Source organism: Salvelinus namaycush, chromosome 4, assembly GCF_016432855.1.
Source record: "Salvelinus namaycush isolate Seneca chromosome 4, SaNama_1.0, whole genome shotgun sequence".
NCBI lineage: Eukaryota > Metazoa > Chordata > Actinopteri > Salmoniformes > Salmonidae > Salvelinus > Salvelinus namaycush.
In genome coordinates, this window is record NC_052310.1 from 75,415,162 (window position 1) to 75,430,982 (window position 15,821).

The following is a 15,821-nucleotide window of genomic DNA, read 5'->3' on the forward strand; positions in this document are numbered from 1 at the left end:
AGGCCTCGGAAGGAGTGTTGTATGGCATTGAAGCTCGTTTGGAGGTTAGTTAGCACAGTGTCCAAGGAAGGGCCAGAAGTATACAGAATGGTGTCGTCTGCGTAGAGGTGGATCAGGGAATCGCCCGCAGCAAGAGCGACATCATTGATATATAAAGAGAAAAGAGTCGGCCCGAGAATTGAACCCTGTGGTACCCCCATAGAGAATGCCAGAGGTCCGGACAACATGCCCTCCGATTTGACACACTGAACTCTGTCTGCAAAGTAGTTGGTGAACCAAGAGAGGCAGTCATCAGAAAAACCAAGGCTATTGAGTCTGCCGATAAGAATACGGTGATTGACAGAGTCGAAAGCCTTGGCCAGGTCGATGAAGACAGCTGCACAGTACTGTCTTTTATCGATGGCAGTTATGATATCGTTTAGTACCTTGAGCGTGGCTGAGGTGCACCCGTGACCGGCTCGGAAACCGGATTGCACAGCGGAGAAGGTACGGTGGGATTCAAAATGGTCAGTGATCTGTTTATTAACTTGGCTTTCGAAGACTTTAGATAGGCAGGGCAGGATGGATACACTGTAGGTCTGTAACAGTTTGGGTCTAGGGTGTCACCCCCTTTGAAGAGGGGGATGACCGCGGCAGCTTTCCAATCTTTAGGGATCTCGGACGATACGAAAGAGAGGTTGAACAGGCTGGTAATAGGGGTTGCAACAATGGCGGCGGATAGTTTTAGAAAGAGAGGGTCCAGATTGTCTAGCCCAGCTGATTTGTACAGGTCCAGGTTTTGCAGCTCTTTCAGAACATCTGCTATCTGGATTTGGGTGAAGGAGAAGCTGGGGAGGCTTGGGCGAGTAGCTGCGGGGGAGGGGGGCGGAGCTGTTGGCCGGGGTTGGAGTAGCCAGGAGGAAGGCATGGCCAGCCGTTGAGAAATGCTTATTGAAATTTTCGATTACCATGGATTTATCGGTGGTGACCGTATTACCTAGCCTCAGTGCAGTGGGCAGCTCGGAGGAGGTGCTCTTGTTCTCCATGGACTTTACAGTGTCCCAAAACCTTTTGGAGTTAGAGCTACAGGATGCAAATTTCTGCTTGAAAAAGCTAGCCTTTACTATCCTGACTGACTGTGTGTATTGGTTCCTGACTTCCCTGAACAGTTGCATATCGCGCGGACTATTCGATGCTATTGCAGTCTGCCACAGGATGTTTTTGTGCTGGTCAAGGGCAGTCAGGTCTGGAGTGAACCAAGGGCTATATCTGTTCTTAGTTCTGCATTTTTTGAACGGGGCATGCTTATCTAAGATGGTGAGGAAATTATTTTTAAAGAATGACCAGGCATCCTCGACTGACGGGATGAGGTCAATATCCTTCCAGGATACCCGGGCCAGGTTGATTAGAAAGGCCTGCTTGCAGAAGTGTTTTAAGGAGCGTTTGACAGTGATGAGGGGTGGTCGTTTGACAGCGGACCCATAGCGGATGCAGGCAATGAGGCAGTGATCGCTGAGATCCTGATTGAAAACAGCGGAGGTGTATTTGGAGGGCAAGTTGGTCAGGATAATATCTATGAAGGTGCCCATGTTTACAGATTTAGGGTTGTACCTGGTGGGTTCCTTAATGCTTTGTGTGAGATTGAGGGCATCTAAGTCACGACTTCACAGGAGAGCCATTTAAACATTTTTTTTTATTTACATCAAAATGCGTTTCTTTCTGGCAGAAATGCCTTCTGGAACATGTACACTTTCATGTGCTTTAATAACAAACTTGTATGCCATCTGTACATTTTGACAGAAAGTGGTTTCATTTCAAGCTAAAGTGTACTGTTAGCTATCTAGCTAAAGTTAGCTGGCTGGCTCCATAGTTGACGTTATTATTCGTATCCCAGAGCCGTTTGCTTTGCTAGTTAGAGTCTAATGTTAGCTAGTTAATATTGAACCTGGTTGGTTAGCTCCCAGCAGATTCATGCAGGGTAGTAACGACATGATTTGGCACTATGTTCATCGTTGTTTACCTAGCTAGGTTCATTGTTTACCTAGCTAGCTACATGTCTTAAGCTAAAGTGTACAACACCCGTTGAATATGGCCGGTGTCAGGAAACGTTGCCAAAAAAGCCTAATGAAATTCTTGCCACCATAGCAACACCCACCCATAGCACTTGCTCCAGCAGGTATATTCCACTGGTCATCCCCAAAGCCAACACTTCCTTTGGCCACCCTTCCTTCCAGTTATCTGCTGCCAATGACTGGAACAAATTGTAAATATTACTGAAGCTGGAGACTTATATCTCCCTCTCTAACTTTAAGCATCAGCTGTCAGAGCAGCTTACCGATCTCTGTACCTGTACACAGCCAATTTGTAAATAGCCCACCCACCCAACTACCTCATCCCCATATTGTTTTTTTATCTTCTTGCTCTACTTGCACATCATCATCTGCACATCTATCACTCCAGTGTTTATGCTAAATTGTAATTATTTCGCCTCCATGGCCTATTTATTGCCTTGCCTCCCTAATCTTCTACATTTGCACACACTGTACATATATTTTTCTGTTGTGTTATTGACTGTACGTTTGTTTATGTGTAACTCTTGTTTTTGTCGCACTGCTTTGCTTTATCTTGGCCAGGTCGCAGTTGTAAATGAGAACTTGTTCTCCACTAGCCTACCTGGTTAAATAAAGGTGAAATAAAAATATAAAAATAAATACATGTTAAGCTAAAGTGTACTGTTAGCTAGCTAGCTAACGTTTGCTGGCTGGCTCCCTAGCTGATGTTATTATTCGTATCCCAGAGCTGTTTGCATTGCTAGTTAGACCCTAATGTTAGCTAGCTAACATTGAACCTGGTTGGTTAGCTCCCAGCAGAGTCATGCAGGGTAGTAATGACATGATTTGGCACTATGTTCATCGTTGTTTTACCTAGCTAGGTTCATTGTTTACCTAGCTAGCTACATGTCTTAAGTTAAAGTGTACAACACCCGTTGAATATGGCCGGTGTCAGTAAACGTTGCCAAAAAAGCCTAATGAAATTCTTGCCAGCCGAGCTGGTTAGGCTGTTTTCATGTTATCCAGAGGTAAACAAATCATTGGCCATAGCATCAAGTGTGCTCTCTGAATGTTCCAAGAGCGAAACGAGATGGGTGGGGCTAAAGGTTAAGAGGGTGTGTACGATGCTGAATGGGTGTAGACAAAGAAGAGCTCTTCACTAGATATCAAAACCTTCAAAGGCCATTTTCTCAAAAGTGAGTTTACAAGTTTAACAACTTTCAAAGCAGAAATACTTTCATATTGTTCCTCTCTACGTTTATCCTATGTAAAAAACACAATTTCAAATATTGCTACAAAAGACCAAATTCATGTGGTGAGTCACATATGCTGTGATATACACTATGCAGTAGTCATCTAGATAAATAAAGGATTCCTTATAAACCGACAGATGTGCTTCCGACAGCCCTGTTCTTGGAGAGCCCTCTACTAAACCACTTCATCAATAATCTGGGTCAAAATCATGGTCTTCCCTACTTAGCAAAGCACAGGTTATAAGATAAAAACCAATGCCTTAAAAAACTATGGAGGTCTAAGTCATTGTATGCATAACCTTGTGTCCCTGGTGTCCCTCTGGTGTCGCTACCTCCTGGTGTCCCTCTGGTGTCGCTTCTTCCAGGTGTCCCTCTGGTTGGGGTCTCTCTGTCTGTGTTGTTTCTGCCTGGATCTTTCCCAGCAGGCCTATGTGAAGTGGCAGCCCAGCAGGAATCTGTGAAGTGGTAGCCCAGCAGGCCTTTGGCACTTGGGAATGGTCCAAGGTGAAAATGGGGGTTATTCACACCTGCCTGGCAGCAGGGGATGCTCCTCCACCGGGGTTAACGATGCAGCAGCTAGCTCAGGAGTTCCTCCCCATTGACCCCCAACTCACTCACTCACTCACTCACTCACTCACTCACTCACTCACTCACTCACTCACTCACTCACTCACTCACTCACTCACTCACTCACGCACACACGCACACGCACACGCACGCACGCACGCACACACACACATACACACACACACACACACACACACATGCACGCACGCACACACAGACAGACAGACAGAACCCCACCCACATCACACACACACAGACAGACAGAGAGAACCCCCCCCCCCCCCCACACACACACACACACACACACACATGCACACACACACACACACATGCACACACGCACGCACGCACACACGCATGCACACACACACACAGAAAGACAGACAGACCCCCCCCCCCCACACACACACACACAGACAGACAGAGAGAACCCCCCCCCCCCCCCCCCCCCCACACACACACACACACACACACACTGCCTCGCGTATCTTCCAGTCTGCTGCATTAGAGCATGTTTACTGTCCCCTAAAGAACCAGCGGTTCCCTCTAAAAAGGTGGCAGGTAGCCTAGTGGTTAAGAACATTGGTTCAGTAACTGAAAGGTCGCTTGTTTGAATCCCATTCCCTTCAACAAGGCTCTTTAACGTAATTGCTCCTGTAAGTCTTTCCGGATAAGAGTGTCTACCCAAATGACTAAACATTTGTTTTTTAAGTAGGCTCCTCCCTCTAGAAGTAGGTATTGGGCTCCCTCCCTTTCCCTCTAAAGGGTACAGTATATTAGCAAGTTCCTTCATACAAGTCAGTATTCGACGTCCATCCATGTCGGGAGATTACATGGAAACCGGCCGCTAGGGGCAACAGTGAGCGCTGTTACTTTCAAGTAGGTTTTGGTTTTGCTAGGGTGTTGTGGACAGGGATGGTGGATGGGCGTAAGTCTCCTATAGGACGACGCACAATTGGCCCAGCATCGTCTGGGTTAGGGTTTGGCCGGGGTAGGCAGTCATTGTAAATAAGAACTTGTTCTTAACTGACGTGCCTAGTTAAATAAAAACATAAAAAAATGGGTGTATGCCTCTGCCTCTGGTTCAAAAGGTTTTTGATATTTTTGTATTAAGCCTATCACAAACCTTGACCCTTACTTTAACCATTCGGAGTTAATGCTTAACCAATAATTTGGAGTTAATGCCTACACGTAACCTTAAACACTTAGAAATTTGACGTTTGGAACAACTTAGAAATTTGACGTTTGAGAAACATGTATGAACGTCTAATTCTGAAGTGAGACTGTGAGAGCTTGTTGAATTCCTTGGCAGGATGCTGTTTGACAAGACCCTGCCAAGGGGAAGCACGTCTTCTTATCAAAGAGACAGGCTGATGGCATGTACCTGACTATTAGGAACGATTCCTGTTTACTGCTCAATTACCCAGCTCATCTACAGGATGTCCTCTGTCCTCAGGATGCTCTGGTAGTTTAGGATGGAATGAGAAACTGACTAAAATGAGAAACTGACTAAATGAGAAACTGACTAAATGAGAAACTGACTAAATGAGTAGGCCTGCTTTTGACGTGGTAGTATTAGCAGCATACCATGGTTACTGTGTTGCGTACTATATAGGTAGACCTATGTTGCTTGGTTTCCTGTGGAAAGATACATCTGGATCAGAATTGGAAGTTCTCATTAGCACGACTATAGGAGGACAGGAGGACACCATGGCCGACTCCAAGCACTTCCACTGACTCTCACCTAAAAGTAACCAAGGAGGCCACATCCTGACTCTCACCTAGCAGTAGCCAAGGAGGCCACATCCTGACTCTCACCTAACAGTAGCCAAGGAGGTGATGTCCTGACTCTCACCTAGCAGTAGCCAAGGAGGCCACATCCTGACTCTCACCTAGCAGTAGCCAAGGAGGCCACATCCTGACTCTCACCTAACAGTAGCCAAGGAGGTGATGTCCTGACTCTCACCTAGCAGTAGCCAAGGAGGCCACATCCTGACTCTCACCTAACAGTAGCCAAGGAGGCCACATCCTGACTCTCACCTAACAGTAGCCAAGGAGGTGATGTCCTGACTCTCACCTAACAGTAGCCAGGGAGGTGATGTCCTGACTCTCACCTAACAGTAGCCAGGGAGGTGATGTCCTGACTCTCACCTAACAGTAGCCAGGGAGGCCACATCCTGACTCTCACCTAACAGTAGCCAAGGAGGCCACGTCCTGACTCTCACCTAGCAGTAGCCAAGGAGGTGATGTCCTGACTCTCACCTAGCAGGAGTCAAGGAGGCCACATCCTGACTCTCACCGAGCAGTAGCCAAGAAGGCCACATCCTGACTCTCACCTAACAGTAGCCAAGGAGGTGATGTCCTGACTCTCACCTAACAGTAGCCAAGGAGGCCACATCCTGACTCTCACCTAACAGTAGCTAAGGAGGCCACGTCCTGACTCTCACCTAGCAGTAGCCAAGGAGGTGATGTCCTGACTCTCACCTAGCAGTAGCCAAGGAGGCCACATCCTGACTCTCACCTAACAGTAGCCAGGGAGGTGATGTCCTGACTCTCACCTAACAGTAGCCAAGGAGGCCACGGCCTGACTCTCACCTAACAGTAGCCAAGGAGACCACATCCTGACTCTCACCTAACAGTAGCCAAGGAGGCCACATCCTGACTCTCACCTAGCAGTAGCCAAGGAGGCCACATCCTGACTCTCACCTAGCAGTAGCCAAGGAGGCCACATCCTGACTCTCACCTAACAGTAGCCAAGGAGGTGATGTCCTGACTCTCACCTAGCAGTAGCCAAGGAGGCCACATCCTGACTCTCACCTAACAGTAGCCAAGGAGGCCACATCCTGACTCTCACCTAACAGTAGCCAAGGAGGTGATGTCCTGACTCTCACCTAACAGTAGCCAGGGAGGTGATGTCCTGACTCTCACCTAACAGTAGCCAGGGAGGTGATGTCCTGACTCTCACCTAACAGTAGCCAGGGAGGCCACATCCTGACTCTCACCTAACAGTAGCCAAGGAGGCCACGTCCTGACTCTCACCTAGCAGTAGCCAAGGAGGTGATGTCCTGACTCTCACCTAGCAGGAGTCAAGGAGGCCACATCCTGACTCTCACCGAGCAGTAGCCAAGAAGGCCACATCCTGACTCTCACCTAACAGTAGCCAAGGAGGTGATGTCCTGACTCTCATCTAACAGTAGCCAAGGAGGCCACATCCTGACTCTCACCTAACAGTAGCCAAGGAGGCCACGTCCTGACTCTCACCTAGCAGTAGCCAAGGAGGTGATGTCCTGACTCTCACCTAGCAGTAGCCAAGGAGGCCACATCCTGACTCTCACCTAACAGTAGCCAGGGAGGTGATGTCCTGACTCTCACCTAACAGTAGCCAAGGAGGCCACGGCCTGACTCTCACCTAACAGTAGCCAAGGAGACCACATCCTGACTCTCACCTAACAGTAGCCAAGGAGGCCACATCCTGACTCTCACCTAACAGTAGCCAAGGAGGCCACATCCTGACTCTCACCTAACAGTAGCCAGGGAGGTGATGTCCTGACTCTCACCTAACAGTAGCCAGGGAGGTGATGTCCTGACTCTCACCTAACAGTAGCCAGGGAGGTGATGTCCTGACTCTCACCTAACAGTAGCCAGGGAGGCCACATCCTGACTCTCACCTAACAGTAGCCAAGGAGGCCACGTCCTGACTCTCACCTAGCAGTAGCCAAGGAGGTGATGTCCTGACTCTCACCTAGCAGTAGTCAAGGAGGCCACATCCTGACTCTCACCTAACAGTAGCCAAGGAGGCCACATCCTGACTCTCACCTAACAGTAGCCAAGGAGGCCACATCCTGACTCTCACCTAACAGTAGCCAGGGAGGTGATGTCCTGACTCTCACCTAACAGTAGCCAAGGAGGCCACATCCTGACTCTCACCTAACAGTAGCCAAGGAGACCACATCCTGACTTTCACCTAACAGTAGCCAAGGAGGTGATGTCCTGACTCTCACCTAGCAGTAGCCAAGGAGGTGATGTCCTGACTCTCACCTAACAGTAGCCAAGGAGGCCACGGCCTGACTCTCACCTAACAGTAGCCAAGGAGGCCACATCCTGACTCTCACCTAACAGTAGCCAAGGAGGCCACGGCCTGACTCTCACCTAGCAGTAGCCAAGGAGGCCACGTCCTGACTCTCACCTAGCAGTAGCCAAGGAGGCCACGGCCTGACTCTCACCTAGCAGTAGCCAAGGAGGCCACGTCCCTTTAAGATTTAAGATCAAGGCAACAACACCTCCATTCAGGAAAGCAATCTCAGCTTGGAGTCTATTGTGAAACATGGACAGTGCTAAAGCAGCTTCAAAGCTCTTTATTACCATGGAGACAGGATCAAAGGGTCTGCTCTATGGAATAGCGGCCGCCACTTCCCCATGATTTATCATAAGGAATCCATGGGAGGGAGAAAACACCTGAGTGACTCACCTTATGCTGATCTTCCACAGCTCAGGTCATGGAAGAGAGGACCCTGGCCCGTGGTGACCCCTGCAGCTCCCTCTTAACAACGAGCTTCAAGCATGTGATTGACACCAGATCAGAGGAAGTGCATGGCATCTCCATTCCAGGTGCCATCTGGGTGGAATTAGCTAGTCCATTCACAACCCGATGTTCCTGAGTGTGGGGCCGGCTGGCCAGGGCAGAAGTTTCCATGGAAATAACCCAGGAGGAGAAAGACATAGGGGCATCCTGAGGTTGAGGGTGGGAAACCTAGCAGTGATTGTTGGATCTGTTCAGTTCACTGGCTTTTAAATGTACATGTAATTGGCTGTTTGTGGCGTGACAGCTGTTCGGCCCAGGAGGGGGTGATTCCTTGCCTAACTACAAAGCCATATGCTACTGGGAGTCAGTCTCGCAGCTCTTCAGTCACCGGCCCTGCTAAAGACGTGCTAAATGATCCCTGGGCTCATTGGACCCGCAACGCCCCTCAGCCTGTTCCAGATGTCATCTACGAGCACAAAGTACACAGCAACATGGCAGTGTTCCTCAAGCTACCCAGAAAACATATTTAGGGGTAATGATGGCCAAGGGAAAGATTCCAATAGCATAAATCTTCGATAGATGTAAGAACCGCAACTTTTACCATTCTGCCAGTATCATTAAGAGTAATTGGGGAATCACAATGGGAAAGAGGACACAGTCCAAATCTTTCTAAAGGGGAGACAATGGCTCCAGTGTTCTATTGACTACATAGCCTACTATCGTCCTCACCATCTTTCTTGTGGCCAAATTCTCCAGAATACAGTAACTCTAAAGAGAAGGGACGGTTAAGTGCAAGAATTTAGGGCACGCTGGCCCTCTGTGACCGGGAGAATGCAGCCTGCTGCAAGCCTGCTGTCCACCCCCGGCTGGCTGTCTGCTGTCCACCCTGTGGCTGGCTGACTGCAGTCCACCCCTGGCTGGCTGACTGCTGTCCCCCCATGGCTGGCTGACTACTGCCACAGCAACCTCTGACTGCCTGAATGAGACCAGAGAGAAAGGGCTGCTAGACCTTCTGCCTGCCTGCCTCCGGTAAAGCCGAGCTTGAGTCAACACATTTGTGAAGGGATGCAATTTATAAACACTGACATCTAAATATAGCAGATCTGAACGAGACTTTGCCAAAGCCTTCCTGTTAGTAAAGCTATTTAAATGTCGCTGTGATGGAACTGGGAGCGAAACGTCCAGAGGGAGATGAAGGAACTTCATAATGACAGGCTTGGTACTGGACTAAGCACCATTATGACCTCCTTGTTACTTTTTATTGTCTTTCCTTGTCCTCTTGGTTGACTCTGTGTGTTGCGTCAAAATATACTTGAGTCTAATGTACAGAAGTCCCTGAAATGTGTTGGGAAATAAGACTGGTTTGGATCAGTTTGCCACCAGAACCCTGATGATTTAGTGGGTAAGCCACCGCATGGAATCTGTGAGCTTTCTTTCTTCAGTTTTTCTAGGGGAGGATCTATGGCTGTGACTGTCTCCAGTAAATCACAACTCTGCTATACTTAATGCTTAGCTTGTCTGAGGACATGCGCAGGCAATTTTGGCAAAATATGAAAGGCCAATGGGGTCGGGGGTGTTTTTTCCCCCAAGTAACAAAATGACCCTCCAACAAGCAAAATTATACACACGCATTTACAGCTACGAAACATTAGGTGTCCTTGTGCCTGTTGCATCAACGCAGTTTATTTCTGAGTGATCTGGTTGATTACAATAAAAATTGTATGCATTGCTAATGTCAACCCCTAAATATTGTATATGATATGGCAATTACTACTGTGTCTACTAAGATTATGTGTGCTTTAGTTAGCACTGTTGTTGATCCAATCCAGAGGGGGGATATGGGGATGACATTGGTAGAGACCTCCTCAAGCCATTGTTGTCACTATTTGATCATGCTGGTTCAAAATAAACAGATCCAGAGAGAACATAAAACACTGTTGAGGTTTTACTTGACTTCACATTCAGTAAAATCCAGTGAACCTGGACTCCAAACCAGGAGTTGGTGGCTCAATCAAATGTTAGCAGGATGGGTGGATTGGCATGGAGATGAGTGTTTATATAACTGGGTCCTCTATGGGCACCAACCCCCTTACTCCTCATTGATATGCAACCTAGGCACCTCCCTCTGTTTACCTTCAATATAAATCTAGACAAAAGAATGCCAACGAGGGCAATGGTTGGTGGCAGTCCGTGGCACATAAACCCAGATCTAACACAATGCTGTGGGAATGAGTTGCAGACAAATGCTTCTAATATATGAGAGCACATCATCCCACTGGTCACAGACGTCAGTTCAACGTCTAGTTTTGAATTACAATTGGATGAGTTGTCAACTAACATGAATTCAATGTGAAATCAACAACAAATGTCACCATTTCATTGGATTTAGGTTAAAAGTCGTGTGAAAAAAATATGAAATACCCTTACGTTGATGACTTTTTCAGTCCAATCAGTTTTCCACATTGATTCAACATCATCATATAGATTGTTTTGGTTGAAATTATGTGTAAACAACGTTGATACAACCAGTTTTTGCCCAGTGGGATGGGAATTGTAGTCACTTGCAGTAGCACTATTATAATAAATAAAGGCCACAGTGGAGGGCGGGGTTTAATATACATGGAGAAAAAAGACCTCTACACCGGCCACATGAATAGGGACATTCTAATTTCTAATAGAATGTGCCTCAGCACTTGCCCTTGGAGACAAGTGACAGTTAAAAAAGTGTGTGGGTGGGTATTACTGACAGTGGTGGCTAATATTTAACATGATACACATTATTTTTAAAAACTGAGAAAAGTCTGGCCTGAAATTAAAACATTCTAGAGCACACAAAGGTTATATTTGTCACGGTCCGGTATACCCGGTGCCACCTCCAAGTACCAGTCCACCGGTGGCAGCCCCCCGCACCAGGCTGTCTCTCCGGGTTCTCTCTCCAGCTGCTCCCACCTGTCCAGCGCTGTCAGAGCTTTCCTCCTCTCCAGCGCAGCCAGTGCCTATACCACGCACCAGGTCTACAGTGCGTCTCAGCCGGCCAGAGTCTGCCGTCTGCCCAGCGGCGCCTGAACTGCCTGCCTGCTCAGCGCTGTTTGAGCTGCCTGCCTTCCCAGCGCTGTCCGTCTGTTATGAGCCGTCCAGCCAGGACCAGCCAGAGCCGTCCAGCCAGGACCAGCCAGAGCCGTCCAGCCAGGACCAGCCAGAGCCGTCCAGCCAGGACCCGCCAGAGCCGGCCAGCCAGGACCCGCCAGAGCCGGCCAGCCAGGATCCGCCAGAGCCGGCCAGCCAGGATCCGCCAGAGCCGGCCAGCCAGGATCCGCCAGAGCCGGCCAGCCAGGACCAGCCAGAGCCGTCCAGCCAGGACCAGCCAGAGCCGGCCAGCCAGGATCCGCCAGAGCCGGCCAGCCAGGATCCGCCAGAGCCGGCCAGCCAGGATCCGCCAGAGCCAGCCAGCCAGGATCCGCCCCTCAGTCCGGTGCTGCCCCTCAGTCCGGTGCTGCCCCTCAGTCCGGTGCTGCCCCTCAGTCCGGTGCTGCCCCTCAGTCCGGTGCTGCCTTTTGGTAGAGTGGGTTTGACATGGAGGGTGGCCATTGGGAGGAGACCACGGAAGCGGGGTTTGACTATGGTGGGTTGGGGACCACGACCAGCGCCAGAGCCGCCACCGTGGACAGACGCCCACCCAGACCCTCCCCTAGAGTTTATGCGGGTGCGCCCGGAGTTCGCACCTTAAGGGGGGGGTTATGTCACGTTCCTGACCTGTTTTCCTTTTTTCTTGTATTTATTTAGTTGGTCAGGGCGTGAGTTGGGTGGGTTGGTCTATGTGTGTTTTTCTATGTTGGGGTTTTTTGTGTTCGGCCTGGTATGATTCTCAGTCAGAGGCAGCTGTAGATCGTTTGTCCCTGATTGAGAATCATACTAAGGCAGCCGGGGTTTCACGTGTGTTTTGTGGGTGGTTGTATCGCGTGTCTGCATTCGTGCCACACGGGACTGTTTGTCGATTGTTTTCATGGTGTTCTTTTGTTTCGTGTTCAGTTTCGATATAATAAATAATCATGGACACTAATCACTCCGCATATTGGTCTGATCCTTCTCGCCTCTCCTCCTCGTCCGAGGAGGAGGATTACGACGATCGTTACAATATTTGGCCCGACTGTCACTCTGCACAGATTTGGCTTGTCATCTCATTTGGCTTGCGTCTCCAACATTCATCCCTGCAAGTTAGAATTTAAATTCTGTACAACGGCACAGCATTTCATATACTTCACCGTGGGGAAGGGCCACACATAGCCTACCTGTCATGTTGATATGCTTCACTGTGGGGAAGGGCCACACATAGCCTACCTGTCATGTTGATATGCTTCACTGTGGGGAAGGGCCACACATAGCCTACCTGTCATGTTGATATGCTTCACTGTGGGGAAGGGCCACACATAGCCTACCTGTCATGTTGATATGCTTCACTGTGGGTAAGGCACAGATAGCCTACCTGTCATGTTGATATGCTTCACTGTGGGGAAGGCACAGATAGCCTACCTGTCATGTTGATATGCTTCACTGTGGGGAAGGCACAGATAGCCTACCTGTCATGTTGATATGCTTCACTGTGGGGAAGGCACAGATAGCCTACCTGTCATGTTGATATGCTTCACTGTGGGGAAGGCACAGATAGCCTACCTGTCATGTTGATATACTTCACTGTGGGGAAGGGCCACACATAGCCTACCTGTCATGTTGATATACTTCACTGTTGGGAAGGCACAGATAGCCTACCTGTCATGTTGATATACTTCACTGTGGGGAAGGGCCACACATAGCCTACCTGTCATGTTGATATGCTTCACTGTGGGGAAGGGCCACACATAGCCTACCTGTCATGTTGATATGCTTCACTGTGGGGAAGGCACAGATAGTCTACCTGTCATGTTGATATGCTTCACTGTGGGGAAGGCACAGATAGCCTACCTGTCATGTTGATATGCTTCACTGTGGGTAAGGCACAGATAGTCTACCTGTCATGTTGATATGCTTCACTGTGGGGAAGGCACATATAGCCTACCTGTCATGTTGATATGCTTCACTGTGGGGAAGGGCCACACATAGCCCACCTGTCATGTTGATATACTTCACTGTGGGGAAGGCACAGATAGCCTACCTGTCATGTTGATATACTTCACTGTGGGGAAGGCACAGATAGCCTACCTGTCATGTTGATATGCTTCACTGTGGGGAAGACACAGATAGTCTACCTGTCATGTTGATATGCTTCACTGTGGGGAAGGGCCACACATAGCCTACCTGTCATGTAAATATACCTCACTGTGGGGAAGGCACAGATAGCCTACCTGTCATGTTGATATGCTTCACTGTGGGGAAGGCACAGATAGCCTACCTGTCATGTTGATATGCTTCACTGTGGGGAAGGGCCACACATAGCCTACCTGTCATGTTGATATGCTTCACTGTGGGGAAGGGCCACACATAGCCTACCTGTCATGTTGATATGCTTCACTGTGGGGAAGGCACAGATAGCCTACCTGTCATGTTGATATACTTCACTGTGGGGAAGGCACAGATAGCCTACCTGTCATGTTGATATACTTCACTGTGGGGAAGACACAGATAGCCTACCTGTCATGTTGATATGCTTCACTGTGGGGAAGGGCCACACATAGCCTACCTGTCATGTTGATATACTTCACTGTGGGGAAGGCACAGATAGCCTACCTGTCATGTTGATATACTTCACTGTGGGGAAGGCACAGATAGCCTACCTGTCATGTTGATATACTTCACTGTGGGGAAGGCACAGATAGCCTACCTGTCATGTTGATATACTTCACTGTGGGGAAGGCACAGATAGCCTACCTGTCATGTTGATATACTTCACTGTGGGGAAGGCACACATAGCCTACCTGTCATGTTGATATGATTCAGTTTGCTGCCATATGACTGGTTTCACATTTGTCTCCAGCGATCATAAGGTAAAATAGATCTAAAACAATAGTCATTTGTATTTACAATCCACTTATGCAAAAGGATTACTCATTTACCTAGCTCTTATCAATAGCTCTTATCAATTTCTCAATTACAATGCACGGGGAATGGTGTTATTTCAATCGGGAAGCGACAGGTTGCTAGACCTTATTCAGAGTTCCCTCACACAAAAAGGTGGTTTAATTATCTGGCAATGAAGTCAAGGCCCATATCTGTGACCTGGCTGGCACATGCATTTACCCATGCTTAAGTTCAAGGTCAGAGAGAAAAGTGCATAAAAAGGGAATTAAAGGCATACCATTTTTATGTCTCTGCGACCAGTTTGAAGGAAGTTGCTAACTAGCCCTAGCGCAATGACTGCTAGCATGCTAGCAGATACCATAGACTTCCAGTCATTCCATAAATGCTAGTATTATTGGTTCACAAAACTGCCTCTAACTTCCTTCCATTTACATATGCTTAACTCGGGTCTGAATTCCCCCATACTGATTAATTGACAAAAATTTGGGAATGTGATCATGCCTACAGACAGTTGATTTAAACATGATGCCTTTGACATCAGTAATGCAGTACGTAATATCAAGCTCTTTATGAATGATACCCTCTAGTAGGAATTATGATGCAACATTCACATAAAGCATCACCAACATTTGACTCTAGATAAGACCAAGCTAGAGCTGGGAGTCAATGTAAAAATATCAGTTTTTGTTTTTTAGGAAAGTGCTTTTTCCTAAAAACATCCTACAAGCAGCGGGGATGATTTGCCAGTCCCTTGAAGACCTGATAGAGATCTCCAGCAGCACGTGAGACTGTAAAAGTTGGTCATGACCGTGTGAGCTAGAGGAAGCCCACGCCCTGCCCTCTGTGCTCGGTCTCACATCTCGGACCTCCATGGCAGCAGCTCGCTCCATGTGGTACTTCCATCTCCCCTGCTCTTGGGGGCTGTTCTCATGTGGTCCTCATCCTTGTCATTAAAACGTATTGACATGTGAAGCCCCCTACCACTTCACCGTCCGACATACAGTAATTGCTCACCGTGGCATACACCCATTCACAATTCAACTACATGGAATGTTTTTTTGTGTGATCCTTAGTTGGTATGGGTACCATTATGTTAGTGTGGGGGTACAGAGAGGCCCTCTTGAGGCACTCAAAAATAAACAATTATCTCAGGTGTATTTTTGTTCAGGCTCTCATGATCCTATAAAAAATCGCCCAATTTAGAAGAATCTAAAAGTAGGGTTTAAAAACTGAAGATGTTGTAGCCTCATGTTTGGCTGACCTGTTGTTCCGGGTATTTCACAGAACCTTGTGGTGGTGGTGAGCGGCTGTAGTCACTTATGTGACAAAAATAGCTTATGCTGCAACAATGCAAGTTCTGTCCTTACACTGATCACACTACAGACCACAGTCGAAGGCAACTTTCCTTGACTTTCTGTTTTGTACGTTGAATGACAT